We start from the raw sequence: 17,643 nt of genomic DNA, 5'->3' as shown, positions 1-17,643 counted from the left end.
TGGAAAGCAGGTCTGCAGAGAATTAACAGGCACTAGCTCAAGATATGTTCCCTGTAAACCAGAAGAGAGGAGATACTGTGGTGCTGGTGAAAGGGAAGGGTTCTTGAATGGTCCAGTCAGATTGTGGGAGTCAGTCATGACCATTTACAGCGGCTCTGGACGTAACCCAAAGCCATTTTTTGGCTCCTTTCCGAAGTTAAGCACTTCTGATAAGTCTGAGGAAAGCTGAAGCGAGATTTTATCTAACACTCAGATGCTGTTCAGGACACAAAGGGTCTGATCCTCACCTGCTGGAAATGGGAGTAAGGCCACTGACTCACACAGCTCCCACTTCTGGGAACGCGGCCCGAAATTACTCATTTTAGTCCAGGACTGTTGGCAAAACACGGCATTCACCCCCAAATTGAGAGGGAGCTGCTACCATTCAGCCAGTTTCCAGCACGGAGTACTTTGGCCCCATCACACACTGCTAATCTCTTCAATGATTTATGTGCTCTTTTAAGTTTTAATTCTCCCTCTGTCATGAACCTTCCTCACTAGCAAGTTGACAGTTTAAATTAGTGTTTAGACATGGCTTTCATAATGTCAGCTTTTGTTTTGTCTCAGTCATCTGTTGGAATTCCTTCCATTGTATCTGAAGTGACTCATGACAATAAATGACTTCTTTTCTTCTTTTGTTCTTAATCGGGGAAGAATGGAACGAACCATGCAATATTTGTAAAAGAGCAGTCTTAATTAGTCCTCAGCTGTAGCTAAAGATGCTTGTCTTGTCTCTTTAGCATATTAATGCAGGAAGCCATGCGTTCACGTGGGCAATTGCCGTGTTCCTGAAAAGCCTTGTTACAAGCCAAATTCTCCAGCGTAAAGGTATTCCCCGGCCCCGCTTCTGGCTGAGCTCTGCCAAATGAGGAGCCTGTGCCCCGAGGGGCTTTGTGTGAGGCTGCTCAGGCCTGCGAGGAGAAAAACGGGCACACTTTTGAGTGACTCATCTCAAGGATTGTGTTTCTTTTTTTTTTTTTTGTTTTGTGCCTCTTAAAGGTATAAACTCTCCAAGCTGAAAGCTGGAGCTTCGTCTCTCTCTCGAACCTCACAGCTGCTGCCTGCGCTGTTTCTCTGCTCTCAAGGAGGTGATGTTCGCTGATGATGGGCCTCAAAACCTTCTTTGCAAGGTTTAAGTGGCTCAAATACCCAAGTGCTAATGAAAGGTTTGGGTGGGAATGTGTGATTAATTTGCGCAAAATGAATGGTGACATCTTTTAGGGACAAAACATGTTTTTGTGCAGAAATGCAAAAGGCTGCGTCTTGTATTGCCAGAAAAAAAGTCGCTGTGCCCATGTCATCTTTAATACACTCCAGGAGCTTGTGAATGGCAACAGCTTTCTTCTTCTTCTTCTGTTTTCCGTTTGTCATTTGGGAGAAGAAAATTGATCCTGTAAGAAAGTGTGGGAAAATGGCGTTGCCAGCTCAGCTCCCCGTTCGCTGAGCGCTCTCCTAGTCCATGTAGGGCCATGTCCACGACGCCAAGTTATGTGGTAACTGTAACACACAGCTAAATAAAGGTTTAGGTTGAGAGCTGGTTTCTTACTGATTGTGTTTTGAGGAAGGGCTACATCCTGGGTCTGGGGATGTATTTGTAGCTGTCATTGAATGGCAGGCAGTAAGTCTCCTTTCCCTTAGACCTGGCTTGCACCCTTGTGTTACTGGGAAGGGGTTAGGTTCCCATTTGATGACATATTTCCCATCTATCTGTCTTTCTCTCCACTGTCATGTCTGATTCTGACATAATAAAGCAGCTGTGAAACACCCCTTAGAACCTGCTGAGTTGCTTCCTATTTTAGGTTATTAAAGAAGATGCTGCCACAGGGCAAAGCACAACTGCAGAGGGTCAGAGGGAGGTGTTTAACAGTCTGGAGAGCCAAAAGAGGTCATCAGGGACCAATTTTCTCAAGATCCTCCCTCCTCCAGAAGACAATTGTGTTTTGCGAGTTCTGATCCAAAGAAAGGAAGGAAAAATGAAGCACGGATGAACAAGGCTGCGATGAGAACACTGGTAAAAGCTGGGCTTGAGATGGTGTTTGTGCATAACAACAGCCTCGCTGGACCTAGAAACATATGAATAACACTAAGAATTCTTCTGTGCCAGTACACGGTGCTCTTTATTTTAATGGTCTGTTTAAATATACATACAGCTATTTTTCTCTTGCCCAGACCTTATAACAAAACCAAATGTCTTAATGAACACAGGGAGAAAGCAAGCAGCTGGAGAAAGACATTAAAATGTACAAGCCCAGCAAAGTCCTGGGGAAATCATTGTGACTTTATTCAAAGTAGTTTCAAAAGTAAGCTGTTCCTCTGGAACTGGGCTGAAATAAGTGCTGTACTGCTTTCCCTCTGTGCTCCAAAGCAATCCATGTTCCCTTTCAGGGTTGTGGTCTTGTATAGTCTCCAAAAATATTCATACAATTTATGGTGAGCTCGGCTGGACTGTACTGTCACCAGGTTCATAACGACCACGGTCTCCTCTCCAACTCTGCCCCTCCAACTCTTGCTGAGGATTTGGCAGATCAGTATTAGGGCAGCGAAGGTTCTCTGGGAGAGTTGGTATCATTTACTGGCCTCATTGGTAAAACTGAGGAAAACAGATCATGTCTGGGACACAAGCCTTTCTGCAGGTGCAGTAAAGTTTTAGGCAAGTGCCCAAACCAGCCTTGGAAGTCTGGGTTTTTGCAGGCACAGATATTCTGGAAGTATAATGTCATGCTTCAGAGCAGACTTCGGACAACAACTTTATTTCCAATATACAGAGATTGTCTGCTCTCTGTCCATCTAACATCTCACAGTGAATTTCAAAGGAAATTGTAAAATTGCAATGGCAAGGCCAGGGTGTGAGAGTGCAGGGTGGGTTCTTTCCCTATAAATGAACTGTTACGTATTTATTGACTCCAAAGAAGTATTTTCTACTTTCACAACCTTGCAGATTTCTGTGTGGTGATGTGTGCTTGCTCTTCCCTAATGCAGGAGTTGTCAAAGGACAGAAGTTCACTAATATTGTTTTTTCATACCGCTTCATCAAATGTGTTCTTAGCTTGTCATCGGCTGAGGTCGACTTTTCCTTCCATCTGTGTTTACACTGGACTGAGACGAGCGGGTCCTGACCATGATCAAAGCATCAGGGTGATTGTAGCATAGAGGTGGTTTATGCTTCTGCAGGAAAAGCTGTCCAAAGGGTTTATCAGTTTGGCACAGCGTTAATGTGGCTGGGATTTGGCAGAAAACCTGGCAGATTTGGATACCTTTGAAATGTAGAGGAAGATGGGGATGTGTAAAGACTTCCAACCCCTCCTGGAAAACCAGATAGTTTTGTAAGGGCCTCTTAACCAGCACTTCATTACAGCTTTCCCATTGGCCTCAAACTCAATGTTAACCTTGGCCCTGGCGCAGAGAATATTGACTTTCAGGGTCAATAAATCTTAATATGGATCAAACTGGAAGTCATGTTTGCTTAGTTCGTAACTCCCTTCCAGTGCAATTACTCTTTACACAATGCAAGGACATTCTGCACATTTTTCCTCTTCTTCGCCATTTTGAGGCGCATTACTCTTCCAACCAGAGCCGGGGGTTTCCAAGGCTCGGCTTTTCTCTCCCAAGTTTTCTGTCACGGCCACTTTGATTTTTCGTGTTATTTATCTCCTTCTACAAAAGGCAAGCATAATCTATTTTTTTTTTTTTTTTTTTTTGCAGCTACATCCCAGCTCGGATCCGCGTCAGACGACTGCCTCCTGGCGTAACCGGCCGCGTCGCCACCTCCTGCGTCCAGGAACGGCACGGGGTTGTGCGTGGGATGCCGGAACCACAAGAGGTTTTCAGATTTCCAGGATGCTGAACCGCGCTCCTGAACCACACGACCTGCTCTTGCAGTGATTTTTCCTGCGCTCGGCAGCGACGCGGCGCTTCCTGCTTCGTTCGTATCAGCCAATACCTACAGAATTTTAATGAGCGTACAGTGAGTTGCCTATATAAGTCAGCACATGGCAGAGTGTGTGCTGCTCCTCGTAACGAGGCATATAGAGCGCCTGGGGCTGTGGAGGCAAGAAGCCAAAGGATGTTATTATTGCCCTTATAAATTGTTTTCAAAATAAATAAGATACAGAATGTTTCGCTTTGAAGGGGAAAAATGGAAGATTTGTGCTCTGCACACTGACTGGCAGTGGGGGTGGGAGCAGGAAAGAGGAGAAAGAAGGGTGGGTTGATCTGTAGCCTTTTGATTTGAGTCACTGCTGTTGAGCACATGTGAACTCGGTGTACACGTGTTGCTGGGGTTACAGCCAGGCCCAGATGTGTCCAGGATCACAGAATCCCAGAACGGTTTGGGTTGGAAGGGACATTAAAAAACATCTATTACCAGCCTCCCTGCCATGGGTAGGGACACCTCCCACTATCCCAGGTTGCTCCAAGCCCCATCCAACCTGGCCTCAAACACTCCCAGGGATGGGGCAGCCACAGCTTCTCTGGGCAACCTGTGCCAGGGCCTCACCACCCTCACAGGGAAGAATTTCTTCCTAATATCCAATCTAAACCAAACTGATCTTCCAGTTTAAAGCCATTCCCCCTTGTCCTGCCAAAGGTGTGGAGAAATACTGGGAGCTAGCTGCTGCAGGGAGCAAAGGTAACAGAGGGAGGATCCTGCACATCTGTTACCCCATTATCCCCATGAATCCATCCTGGACCATGCTCTGTAATTGTGGACACATGCACAGGCTCCCAGGAGCTGAGATGAGGAAAGTGGTGCTCTTCATTCAGAAGGATCTGCCCATGCCCTCAGTGTCCTGGGTGACTGGTTGGGCAGTATCTATTTAGGGGCCCTGTACTGGATTCCTGCCTTCCCCTCCCTCACTGCCACAGTGTGAAGGTGACCAGGTGTGTCACCTGTGTGGTGAAGACAGAGAAAATCCTGCATCCCGTTTGCAAAATTCAGGATGAAACAGCATCCCTTGAAAAGCAGAAAGGTCCTTATTCCAGGACTGTTCAGATCAGTAAGAGACATCCAGTCAACCTGGCAGGAGGTGCCTGTAGTGAAAAGAATTCATATCATAGAAGTGCTTTGCTTCAGTTGCAAAGGATTCAGGTTTGACCCTCAGGAGGAGATGAATCCCAACTGCTGAACACATGTAATTCTAAGGAAAAAACAAAATAAATGGAAGGCTGTCCAGCGCATGGGCTGCACTGTGGCTTTCAAGGTTGGCTCTACCAAAGGACAGGCAGACACATCCATGACTTGGCCTCTGTGGAGCAGCTGCTTTGGAGAGCAAAGTTTGTCCCTTGCTTCAGGGCACAAATTCCGGGAATGGCTTCCAGGCAAAAGTTGGAAGAAGGAAACAAATGCTGAGGGATGGTGTGATGCGACGGCAGAGCAAGGTGCTGAGAACATCTTCCCTTCAGCGTGGCCGTGGGACACAGCTGTGCAAAGCAACACCCATGGAAGTGCAATAACCCCGTGGCCATCCTCGGATGGAAGGTGAACCCCGAGTTTGCATGTGATCAGCATTCCAGAAAATGCACCGAAAAAGGGAAGGAAACACCACCAGCCAACTCTGTTTTCTGTCGGCCCCTTCAGAAACAGACGGAAAAGATTAAAATCATTAGCAATTGGAAAAATCTAGTTTATTCTATGGATTAGCACTGCTGGCATGCAAACACATCTTCAGAGAGCAGCTGCTGTCCTAGGGCGCTTTAATCCTTCCAAAAGTAGCATGAGAAGACCCAGTAGGTGCACTGCACTTTCCATTGTGAGCTGCCTGGTATTAATAAACTGGAGCACGTTCCTGGGCAAGGTCTCCTGCAGTGTTAACTTTCTGCTCTCTCTCTTGTAGCTACTGCTGAGTGTGCCAGAGCACCCTCAGAGTTTGGTGTATGAGAGGGCAGTATCCAGATAAAGTTGGCAGCAGAAGATACCAAAAGGAAAAAATAAAACCACGCTGGAAGCAGAGTGAGAAGAACCGAAATAAAAGCAAACCAAAACAACCTGCTCCCAGCCCTTGACACCAGTGCTGGTTCCCTCTCCCCTGCAATTTCTTGGCTGCTCTTGTGACTTTCACCTAAAAAGGGGGAGGAGGAATCACCTCCATCCATATGGCTAAAAGTAGAGTGGATGTCTGTTGGGACTGTGATGGAGTGGTTCAGATCAGCCCAGGAACTTCAGAAGTGCACGTACCTGTGCATGGCTCACCTTGTTGTGACAGCCCTGGCTGTATGACACAGACCTCCCAGTGACTGGGAGACACTGGTGGATGGGGGCAACTCTCCAGCCAGCTCCCAGCTGAGCAAGGAGTAGAGCCGTTGGAATCTTCCTGATTCCAGCTTCTTCCATGGAAGATCAGGTCTGGATGGAGAAGTGGGAGAGAAGAGGATTGATCAAGTTTGTTGCTCCCTCAGCTCAGTACAGAGGCAACCGTGTGAAATTCAACATCCTGTTTCCAACGTGTGGTTGAACTGGATGACACAGGAGTTGCCTCTTAGAGGAAAAATGCGTGTGTGGCACTGGTCTTGGAAAGTGTCTGTAAAATCATGGAATAGTTTAGGTTGGAAATGACATTTAAGATCATCGAGTCCAGCCATTAACCTAACAGTCCCACTAAACCATGTCCCCAAGTGCCACATCTGCTGATCCAGCTCCCGTTGGCAAAGGCTGGTGACAGCGTTGATTCCAGCAGAGGTTGGCACACATCTCAGAGGCTGTGGAGGAGCAGCCAATTATAGTCATGTCATCAGTTCAGGAACCTCCAGGGTGGGAATCAACCTGCTTAACATCTGGTTGGTGCTTCAGAGGTTGGTTTGGCCTGGGAAGGCAGTTAATCCCTGTTCTTTCTGCTCAAAAAACTGTGTGAGCCATTTCACCGTTCAGTGATGGAGTGTTCCATGAGCACATAGTTCCACAGATGAAGTTTCAGCAGCCCTGACCAACTGGTCAGTGTTCTCCTTGTCCAAGAAGTGTTTTGCATTTGTTGCTGGGATTTATTAGTTGTTTAGGGGTTTTTTTAAGCAGCTATGACTGTTGCCAGTGGGCTCAGAGACATCCCAGCTCATCACCTAGAGCCTGCCACCAGGAAGATGGTCTAACCTGTCCAGGAATGATCTGGATTTTGGAAGTTGATTCCTGCCCTTGATGCAGAGACAGGACACCCTGTCACTCAACAAGGAGCTAAATTGATGCTACTGGGAGGCTGAGGGCTTTAAAAGGTAAGAAGCTAAGGAGGAAAATACGGGAATCAGGGATATGATGATCAGAAACCAGGACAGGAGGGAAGATGGGGGGACCCTGCAGGGTTCAAGCTCCCTTTTTTTTTTCTTCCCAGTTTGGTTTGTGGTTTTGCATTTGCAGCTTGTAAAACTGTATGGAAGGAATGTGCAGCTGGGGGCTTTCGCCAAGTTGGTGTCAATTTGGGTTAAACCAGAGGTCCTGGAACAGAGCCTCCTTGGGAGAGTGGGTGACTTTCATTAGGACCAGAGCTTTCATTATTCTCCCTTCAATTGTGGTCGCTCCTCGGGGACCCCATTCCAGGAGCAGGGCCCAAACTCTCTTACACCAGGCACACTGGAAACCAACAACCCGAAGGCAGGCCCTCCCCCTGAGGGCTGGCAGCCCTCAAGATGCTCAGTGTCCTGCCATTGTCCTCCTCTGGCCTCCAGCAACGCTGTCCTGTCCTGTCAGCAGCAGCCCACGTGCTTCTCAGCTGGACCCCACCAGCGCTTGGGATTTGCTCCATCCAGGATGTTGACCACATGTTTTGTGAGGTGCCCAGCATGTCTTAGGAATGGTACAATGAAGACACTTTCTTTCCCCGGTCCCTGGGGATGTTGGTTCTGGATCATCTCTGCTCTGCGCTTACTGCAATCCCCGCGTGCAGTCAGTCTGACACGGGGTCCCTGCCAGCATCCAGCACCAGCCAGTACTCCTCTGCACTCCAGTTTGCATCCTTGGATACCCTATTTTGTCTCCATGCACAGATAAAGAGGCAATCTCCTCACTTTCCCTCATTTTCAGGGTTAAACTGCTGATAAGGGCAGTTGGTTCCATGCAGGGGGATGACTTGGAGTTGTCCTGTGCAGAGCCAGAGCTTGTACTCTATGATCTTGTGGGTCCCTTCCAGCTCAGGACATGCTATGATTCTTTGATTTTGTGACTTTTAGTTAGGGATTTCTCTTGTTCTGTCTGTTTCTCTGTCCTCACATGTCAAAAAAATGAGTATATATCAGTATACAGCCACTCTTCCTCAGGCCATGCAGAGCAGGTCATCTCCAGGATGGTGGTTTTTTGGCCGGTATCTCCTGGCTCTATAGTCTGTATGCCAAAGGGATTCCAAAATCCTAAACATGGCTTGAATGTGCCTTCTGCCCACAGTGCCAGGTACACCCTGAGCTCAGCTGGAATCACCTCCCTTCACCAAAGGCCCCAAGGCAGGAATCAAGTCTAAGGTAATGATGCATCCTTTAGAGCTAGAGGGGAGAGATTTGCAACTCTGAAATTGTCACCTCTGAAATCCAACTCATTCCGGTATTAAATGCATGTTGAGGTTGGATGAGTTGTTCTCAGACTGTTCCTCTTCTCCCAGAAGATGCCAGCATGGCTTGCAAAGCCCACACTTGCCCTTGAGTCTGGGTGATGTGAGCTGGGCTTGTGCTGTCTCTGTGCTTCATGTAGGTTTGGCCTCCTGTGTAATCAATGAGTTTCACTCCTTTTTGGGGCAGGACAGCTCTGCCTTATTGCCCTTGTCCAAGTTTTGCCTACAGAGCTTGGCTGGACCTTTCTGGTGGGAGGGGATCCTTTCCCCAAAACCTTGCAGGTGTTTCCTCAGGAGCCAAAGCTGCTCTGACAGCTTGGCCCTCCTCACTTGCTCCTCAAAGATAACTCAATTTTACAAACCACACAAGTCTTCATATGCCCTTATTTAGATTCCTGATTTAAACAAAGCAGTCTGATTGCTATTACTGCAGGGAAACCATTTAGTCTTGTGGTTTATTTACAGAAGGCAACATGCAACCAGCAAGTCTAATAGCTGACCATTGTTCCCCTATCAGTCCTTGGGCTGGCAACACTGAGCAAAGCAAACACATCATAAGAAACCACCTTTAATTATTCATATGCTCTCTAGGGGAAGCGAAGATCTCTGATGAAGAGGAAATAAACAAAATATCTTTGAACTGTAAATCATGGCTGCAAGAGCTTTGTTCTTTGTTTCGCCAGAGTTGTGTTTTATCTGAGATCATAATTTGTTTTCAGTGAAGCACTAGATTAAATTAATTGAGGTTTAGAACGCTATCCATTTCCTTTTGCAAGTCCTTTCACTGGTAGTGTGATCTTATCTGACTTGTTACCCCTGCTGGCTCTGTTTTCCTGACCTCCCCTTAGCATCACATGCTTTAGAGCTGTTTCTTTCTGTTCTTTCTTTTTCTTTTTACTTTTTTTCTTTTTTTTTTTTTTTTTGGTTTTAATTTAGAAAAGATTGTTTATTTTTGAAAACATCCCAACTCTTTCTCCAGCTATTACTCCTTTCCTATGGGTGACTGGTGAACTCCCTCTCTGAGGGAAACAAGGGCAGTTTCCCAAATAAATATTTCTGGGGTCCCGTGAGCAGCAACCTCTCTCCCTCTCCATGATTCTTGGTGTGTGCAAGACAGACTTTACAGGAGGAGGCAAGTCCAGCTGCTGCAGCACCTGGGCCTAGCACTCCATGTTTGTTGGGTTGTTTGAGGCTGGTGTCCCCACGTGCCAAAGTTGATAACAACGTGCTTTGAAGCCTCATTGGAAATGGGCAAGGATGTTTCTCTGGAGAAAGTGTTGAGATCTATTGCAAAGCAGAATCCATAATAGTTGCTCTATTGCTAGTTCCAGGTGTAATTACTGCAGTCCTTTCCTGTGGCCTAAGTCCAGGACTGGTCATGGCTGGAGTCACAGGCTCAGACTAAAGGAGCTTTTGGTTTGACCAAGTGCTGTCAGTGTTGCATTCCTGGGGAAAAGTCTGTCATGATCTCTCCTGCAGGACAGGACAGCACTGCACAAGTGGGAAGGACTTACGGGAAAACCCTTCACAGGATGGTTTGGGTTGGAAGGGACCACGAAGACCCTGCTGCCATGGGCAGGGAGACCTTCCACTAGACCAGATTGCTCCAAGCCTTGTCCAATCTTGGACACATCCAGAGATGGGGCAGCCACAGCTTCTCTGGGTAACCTGGGCCAGGGCCTCATCACCCCCACAGCCAACAATTTCTTCCCAATATCCCATCTAACACTCCCCTCTGGCAGTGGGAAGCCATTCCCTGTGTCCTGTCCCTCCAGGCCCTTGTCCCCAGTCCCTCTCCAGCTCTCCTGGAGCCCCTTTAGGCACTGGAAGGGGCTCTCAGGTCTCCCTGGAGCCTTCTCTTCTCCAGGCTGAACTCCCCCAGCTCTCCCAGCCTGGCTCCAGAGCAGAGGGGTTCCAGCCCTCAGAACATCTCTGTGACCTCCTCTGGACTTGCTCCAACATCTCCACAATCTTCCCATGCTGGGGACACCAGAGCTGGAGGCAGCTTTGCTTGCTGCCCACACTGTGGGGGTGAGCCCAGGACATTGCTGGCTTTCTGGTCTGCAAGTGCACATGACCAGGTCATGTCAAGCTCCTGGTGGCTACAAAAGACCAAATAATCAAGCAATGCCTTGAAAAGCTTTCAGCTCATTCCTGGGGAAAGCTGTGAAACATCAGCTGCTCAGGGTATGGAACAGATCCTAGTCACCATGTCCTTCTCTTGGCAGTGCATCACCTGGATGTTGCTGTTGCTGCTGCTCTTTCACATTTTCACCGGACTGGCTCACCTACAAAGGGTAGGGAGGGAAAATACAGTGAAGTGTCTCCATAAACAACCTGTCATCTGGAATTTATTTGCAGAGATCTGATAATTGAGTGTTCTTGTAGCCATGTATTGTATTAGCTTAAAAGAAAGGAAGAGGCAAAAAATCATGGTGTGTTTTGTTCTCCTGCATATTTGAACAGCTATAAATAGAGTCTTTCAGATTTAATTAAAAAAAAAAAAGGGAGAAAAAAAGGACCCGTGTTGCTTAGTGGACTTAGAAATTTAATTAAATCTTCCTGGTGTCACAGAAGTGCAGTCCCAGAGACCAGGTTTCTGTCCTCGGAAACCTTTTCACAGTCACTGAAGACACCTGGCTTCACTCATGACAAATCTTTAGGACCAGAGTGATCTTGAAGCATTAAGTGGGCTCTCAAGCACATCACTTTCACCGCAGCACCAGCACACCTGCCCACCAAAGCCCTCCTTTCAGCAGGAGTTTGCAGCTGTCCCTATCACAAAATACTGTAAAGGAGCAGAGAAGGCTTCTCTCCCTTTCTCTTTTTTTCCCTCTGATGCTCATTTCTGAGGCAGATTTTCCCCCTCCTCACCCCAGCTCCCCATATTTATTTTATTACCAGCATTTTCGCTAAAACGATTAACTCAATTTAAAATTTCAACTGTTTCCTTGCCAAGGATTTTAGGAATTTTCATTATTTCCTTTGGGAATTCTGAGACTGCGGTTAGCCAGTTTGGAGTTCAAGACACGAGAAATGCCAGCACAACTGAGGACTTGGCTGTAAAAGCGTTTTCAACATGAAAGAATTCCAGCGTTTCATAAAAGGAAGTGTAGTACTTGAAGAGATATGTTGATATAAGGAAGGTCTTAACAAAATGAAAGCCAATCTATTATTGCTTAAGTATCAAAGAAATCCCTTTGTAAAGGTGCTAAGCCCTCCTGGAGGAGCACAGAACGTGTCTATTTATTTGTTGTGTGTTCAAATGGTTTACGTACGATTAAGGAGTCAGACCAGTATTACTGAGCTGGCCAGGGTTTTGGAGCTCTGTGGCTGTAGGCAAACATTAGGAAAAAGGTAAAACTTCTCTGCTGGGATGGGACTGCAGTGTTTAGCAGGGCTGTTATTTCAGAGGGATTTCACCAGCCATGGGAGAATAGGTGCTTTTCTGAAAGGGGGCCTTAAAAAAAGAGACCCTCTCTCTGGGTTGTGATATCCAGATCTAAGGGACCAGTTCTGACCCCATATCAAGGTGGAGGCTGATCTCGGTCTGCCACTGCAGTTATATCTGCCTCAGAGTGACTTTTTTGGCCATACTTTGGTGGTTGAGTGTAGTGTCACTCTCTGCTCCTCCTTTGTGCTCTGCTTGCAGAGGAGGAGGGAACCCTGGGTCAATAAATCACCCTGAGGCCTGAGTGTGGTGGGTGAGAGCCAAAGTGCTTTGTTTTCACCTGCCTGGAGCAAACAAAATGCTCCTGGTACAGCCCTGGAGAGCTTCTCCTGCATGGGCAGGGCTGCAGATGCCTTAGCAGTGCACAGCTATGGAAAGCACTCTCCAAGGGGAATCAGTAGAATGCTGTCCCATGGATCAGGCTTTGTGTGCTGGAACAGCCCTGGGACCTGCCTAGGCCAAGGGCACTCATCTGACCCCGCATGTGGGGCTACTAAATCTCTCCTCTGGACCTACAGCAAAGCCCCACCACATGATCCTTTCCCATCCCATGGCCTGAGCAGCACAGCTCCCAGAGAGTTTTGCAGGGTGGGGATGCTGTCCTTCTCATTTGTGCAGCAGGGAAACAAACAGTCGTGTTGCCATGGGGTCCGAGTGGTGCTGCTGTAATTACAACAGGCTGGGCCTCGTCCCGTCCTCTTCTCCCTAAAACACATCGGGGACGTGAAAAATGCAGGCTGTTCCCTGGCCATGCCAGTGAGGACGTGGGAAAGGCATGTGAGCAGAAGGTATCTCAGGGTGGTTGAAGAGGTGCCGTGCTTTGACCAATATCTGCTTGCCAGGAGATCAGCTTGGAAACCAGGGATACTTCTCTCGGGAACCTCCCTGATCACCCTTCTGAAAAGTGACTTGATTGGTGACACTTCAGTAGAAACCCCAGCTGCACCGTGCTCCCAGCTTCCCTGTTAAAAAAAAAAAAAAGGAAGCCAATGTTTTTAACATAAACAGGATGCCGAAGGCTGATCCAGTGCAGCTCCCGATGGAAACAAATGTGCTCCCATGCTGTTCCGACGCACCGCAAGCCGCGGTGCTTGTCAGCAGGATGGGAGCCCTGAGCGACAGATCATTTCCCTCTGCTCTGGGAATGACATCGCCCCAAAAAGAGGCCCCAGTACAGCCTAGCACCTAAGGAGAAGTTTAGGTCTTGCTGATGCAAGAATTTTGCTGAGCGGCAGCAAAGGGGGCTGATGGCTCCTCTTTCTCTTTACTACCTCTCCCCACCTTGTGATCAGTGGGGCAACACCTGCTAGACGTGAGAAACTGAAAAAGAAGGGTTCTGTCTGCAAGTTTTCAGAGCAAATATGGCACCTTGGACTCTCAGTTTCCAGGCTCCCATCTTGCCATGCCACCAGAATTCCTGGTTTACTGACCCTCCACCCCAACACCCTCTTTTTGCAAATCGACTCCATCTGCGGTTCCTATAACTGGCCCCTTAAAAAAGATTATTCAGAACCATTCCTGGAAAAAAAACACAACACACCAAGCCTGGGCCCCCGCTCAGGAGGAGTTTGGCTGAGCCAGATGCCACCAGCAAGGGACATGAACAATAGGGACTTGGTGGGGGGCAGAACAACGGGGCTGGCAGCTGAGCCGAGCTCAGGAAAGTACACGCGAGCTCTGGGAGCTGGTGGCCGGGTGCATGTGCCTCTCCAGAGCCTGAGAAACTGCACTCTAACCAAGTCAGGCAAACAATATTGAGGTGAATTTCTCCAAGCAGAAAGCTCTGCCCCACCAAAGTGCACCAAACTGTGTCCCAGCAAACGCATCCTCTGCCTCCTGCGGGGAGCTGGGGCACACCGGGGATGCTTCCAAGGGGTCCCTGAGCTGGTGGGAGGGCAAATGGAGGCAAAAATCCCATGGAGAGCAATCCTGGACTGGTTCCTGGGGCTTAGAGCATTGAAGGTTTTTTTCTCCACATATGTCTGCACATGGGAGAAAACTGCATGTGGTCTCTCAGAGAGGGCTTGGGGAGCCCACAATTAATGTGTTCCCATCCAAAAGGTCTTTCTGTTCTCCATTAAATGTCTCCCCTCACCTTGAGCAGTGTCTCTAACTGTAAATAAAAACGAAGGGAGGTCAGAATTTATAAAAAAAAAAAAAGAGACAAACCCAAAAACTGAGCCCCAAAGGAGGCCCCATCCTTTTTCTTTCCCCCCTCCTCTCCTGGTGCTAAAAATGCAGGTAATCCTGGTTTTATTTTCCTGCAACTAAATTTGATGATGATGTCATGTGTGTGGCTGAGCAGAGCAGTTTTCTGACTGGGCAACTGTGGCTCAAGATGTATTTAGTACTAATTTATTCACAGCAAATAAAGCTTTGGGGCCAGAAGGTGGGCAGCTCTGTAGATCAAGAGTCTACAGGGCTCAGACCTGCTCTGTCTCGTCCTGAGGCTTTTTACCCAAAACCAAGGCTTTTGGCAGCAAAGACCAAAGGACTGTCCATGCAGGAGGTGGAGGTCCTTAGGGATTAACAGTTCCCACTTTGGGGGTTTGGGATACCCCTATTTAAGGTCTCTGAGTAACAGGGATGTCTGGCCACCAGAAGGGGCAATAAGCCACTCGACAGAGCCCTGGCAATTCAGTGAGAAGATTTGCATCTCAGATAATGGCCACCAACAGCCAAGTCGAAATTTTGTTTTCACATCGTAGGAAAAAATACCAATTGCCAAACCATGTGGTAAACCAAAATAGCTCATGAAGCATGCAGGTTTTAGAACACGGGTAAGGATGAACCAGGAAGAAAAAAAAAAAAAAGTGGCTTTATATATAGATACTGAAAACCAAATAAATCACATGACCCAGACCAAAAAAAGCTTCAGTGAAACGTTTGTGTCTGGGATTAAGAGCACTAGTCATTACTTTAACTATGTATGGTATGTTCTCGTCTTGAAAAATGTGTACACCAAATATTTCAGCCTTTTCTCATGGAAGGATCCGAAAGGCAAAATGCTTTTTAGTATTATGCAAATATTAGCCTTTCCAGGACAGTGTTGGCCAGCTGGCTATTTCCTGTGATCCAATATTTTGATATCCGTGCTTGCATGATGTCCCCTCTGACTCTATGTGTGGGGTTTCTGTGGGGTTTTTTTTAAGAGAGACTTTCCTTCTCCTATTAAAGGTGGTGAAATATAGGGCAGACATGAGCTGTGGTTTAGTTTCTCCTCTGACCTCTACCAGTCCTGGTCGATAAACACTTTGATGGGGTTTAGTGTGTTTTGAGGCTACTGGACTTTACCTGCTCAAAATTAATACCTCACAGATGTCTTTGGGAATTGCCCCATCGTGAGGACAAGGATTGGTCATGTGGTGTCAACATATCCACTTGAAATCACCATCCTGCTGGGAAGAAGCCTGAAGGTTTGTAGGAGAGGGCTGTAGCCTCATGGCAGCTTCACTAACCCAATGCAGGATGCAGGAGCCTGGAATTCAAATTATTCCTGCCTCTTTCTTAGTGCTTTGTCCCACAGCCTCACTTGTGGGGGTTGACAGACTTCCAGCCTCAGTTGCTGTCGGGAAGCTCAGTCAGAGTCATGCAAAGGATGCTGAGAGCAGCATTTGCCCCCTGGTTTGCCAGGTTTATGGACAAACCAGGCTCTTCCCATCTCCTGGATAATTTTTATATATATGGGGTAGGATTTAGGGCTCTCCAGGACTTGCCAGTGTTCCAAACTGTCCCATCACAGCCACTAAAGGGAACATCACACTGGAGGTATGTGAACACAGCTTCCCTCCATTTCTGCAGAAAACAGACTGCTAAATTAACCCAACCAGGTTTAACCTCTCCCAGATGTGCAAATCATGGAATCTTCGAATCATCAAGGTTGGAAAAGCCCTCTAAGATCATCAAGTCCAACCGTTATCCCAGTAATGCCAAGCCCAGCACCAACTCGTGTTCCCAGGTGCAGGATGCCCTGCCAATGGGACTGGATGTGGAAAGGAGTTCAAGAGATGTTCTCTTTCTCGCTGATGTTGCCATGAGCTGTTACCAGGCCTTTGGAAAGTCACACAGTGTCCCTGCCAATAAAATGGGGATAATGACAGAGAGTGGTTTGTCTCGTGCTTCAAGTTTTGTTGATAAACAGAGCGGTAAAACCAAGATATCCCTCTATTATTGTGCATCTCAGAAAATTTTTCAAAGAATATTTGTTCATCTGTTTTTCACAGAATCACAGATTGGTTTGGGTTGGAAAGGACCTTAAAACCATCTGGTTCCAGCCCCTGCCATGGGCAGGGACACCTTCCACTAGACCAGGTTGCTCCAAGCCCCATCCAACCTGGTCTGGAACACTTACAGGAGTGTGAACACTTCCAGCCACAGCTTCTCTGGGCAATCTGTGCCAGGGCCTCACCATCCTCACAGCCTAGAATTTCTTCCTTATGTAATCTAATCCTGCCCTCTGTCAGTTTGAAACCATGTTAAGTTTTCCATTAAAAAAAACCTCTTTTAAAACCTGGACTTACTGACTGGACTCAGCAATTCTTCATGTTTCTTCATTTACAGCCCCACCTCCTCCAGAAGAAGCACGCTGTTAAAACACTTTAATTGATCAAAATCTCTGTTGTGCTGGTAATGCTTTGGAGCACTTCCATAAATTATAAAAAAAAAAAAGCAATTTATCAACTTTTGTTTGGCTGTCCCCTGTACAAACAAGCTGCATTTCCTTCCGTGCCCAAGATGGGACTGTGCAGGACCTGGAGCTGCCTCACTTTTTGTGGTGGCTTTGCATCCCTGTGGCTTCTGTAGCTGCTGTGAGCAGTGTTTGGGACTTGCACAGACTTTTCTACACAACAGGAGCTACACCAGTGCCAGAGTCCTCCGTCTAGACAAGCCCTTAAACCTGATTGCTTCATTCCATTACTGATAAAAAGCACTAGACATGGGAATGAGTTTTCCTCTCCATCTTTTATTTTTTTTTTCCCCTTATATCCCCGAGGAAGGAAGACTTGATTTTTTTCTGATCCACCCAAAAGAAACCACAGTAACCACAACTGCAATTATATATATATATCTTTAAAAAAAAACCCAAAAAACCTTTCTGGCAATTCTTTCACATTCTTTTTTAAGCTTCTTTGCTACATGTAGAACAATAAATGATTTAAAAATGAAACATAAAGGCATCTGTTTGCACTATATTTGAAATTAAATTGGATAAAGCTGAGAGGGAGCAGCTAGTGACTAATACCAAACAGTGCCCAAGTAATAGTATGACGAAGTTAACAGGACCCAAGTTAAGCTAAGTTTCTTCCTAAGGCAGGAAAGACTCCTTTTCTTAGCTCCCTCTAAATGTCACACTGACTTTTTGCAAGATGGGGCCAAAATATTTATTTTCTAAAGTTATTTTTGGTAGAGAACAGTTTTAGGTCTTTTTTTCCTTTGTCCTAAGAAGATGACAAAGCCAGTGAACATCAACACCAAGGGATTACTGTCTGGTGACTTGGCTGATACAGAGCCATCACCAATATAAAATTTTCACATCAAAGTGTTTTAGTGACTTACTGGAGAAAACAGAGCACAAACCAAAAGTGACGGAAAAGAAACATCTGGATGTTTTCCTTGGTTTTATCCCATCTGCCC

The 17,643-nt window shown here is 46.8% G+C and overlaps 2 long non-coding RNA genes across 2 annotated transcripts; one reads left to right on the top strand and one right to left on the bottom strand.

Annotated features, from left to right (window-relative positions):
* Positions 1–1,254: 1,254 nt before the first annotated feature.
* On the bottom strand, positions 1,255–1,697 carry LOC113989659. The gene is made up of 2 exons (XR_003541357.2): positions 1,586–1,697; positions 1,255–1,430 (listed from the first exon to the last, which is right to left on the bottom strand). It is a non-coding gene; the product is annotated as an uncharacterized LOC113989659 (long non-coding RNA).
* A 192-nt stretch (positions 1,698–1,889) lies between these two features.
* On the top strand, positions 1,890–4,177 carry LOC120323330. Its single transcript, XR_005563660.1, has 2 exons — positions 1,890–2,050; positions 3,742–4,177. It is a non-coding gene; the product is annotated as an uncharacterized LOC120323330 (long non-coding RNA).
* The last annotated feature ends 13,466 nt before the right edge of the window (positions 4,178–17,643 follow it).

The sequence above is a fragment of the Pipra filicauda genome, unplaced genomic scaffold (genome assembly GCF_003945595.2).
Source record: "Pipra filicauda isolate LSUMZ 115617 unplaced genomic scaffold, ASM394559v2 scaffold235_size1210477_pilon, whole genome shotgun sequence".
Classification (NCBI taxonomy): Eukaryota; Metazoa; Chordata; class Aves; order Passeriformes; family Pipridae; genus Pipra; species Pipra filicauda.
This window is presented reverse-complemented; position numbering and strand designations above follow the sequence as displayed.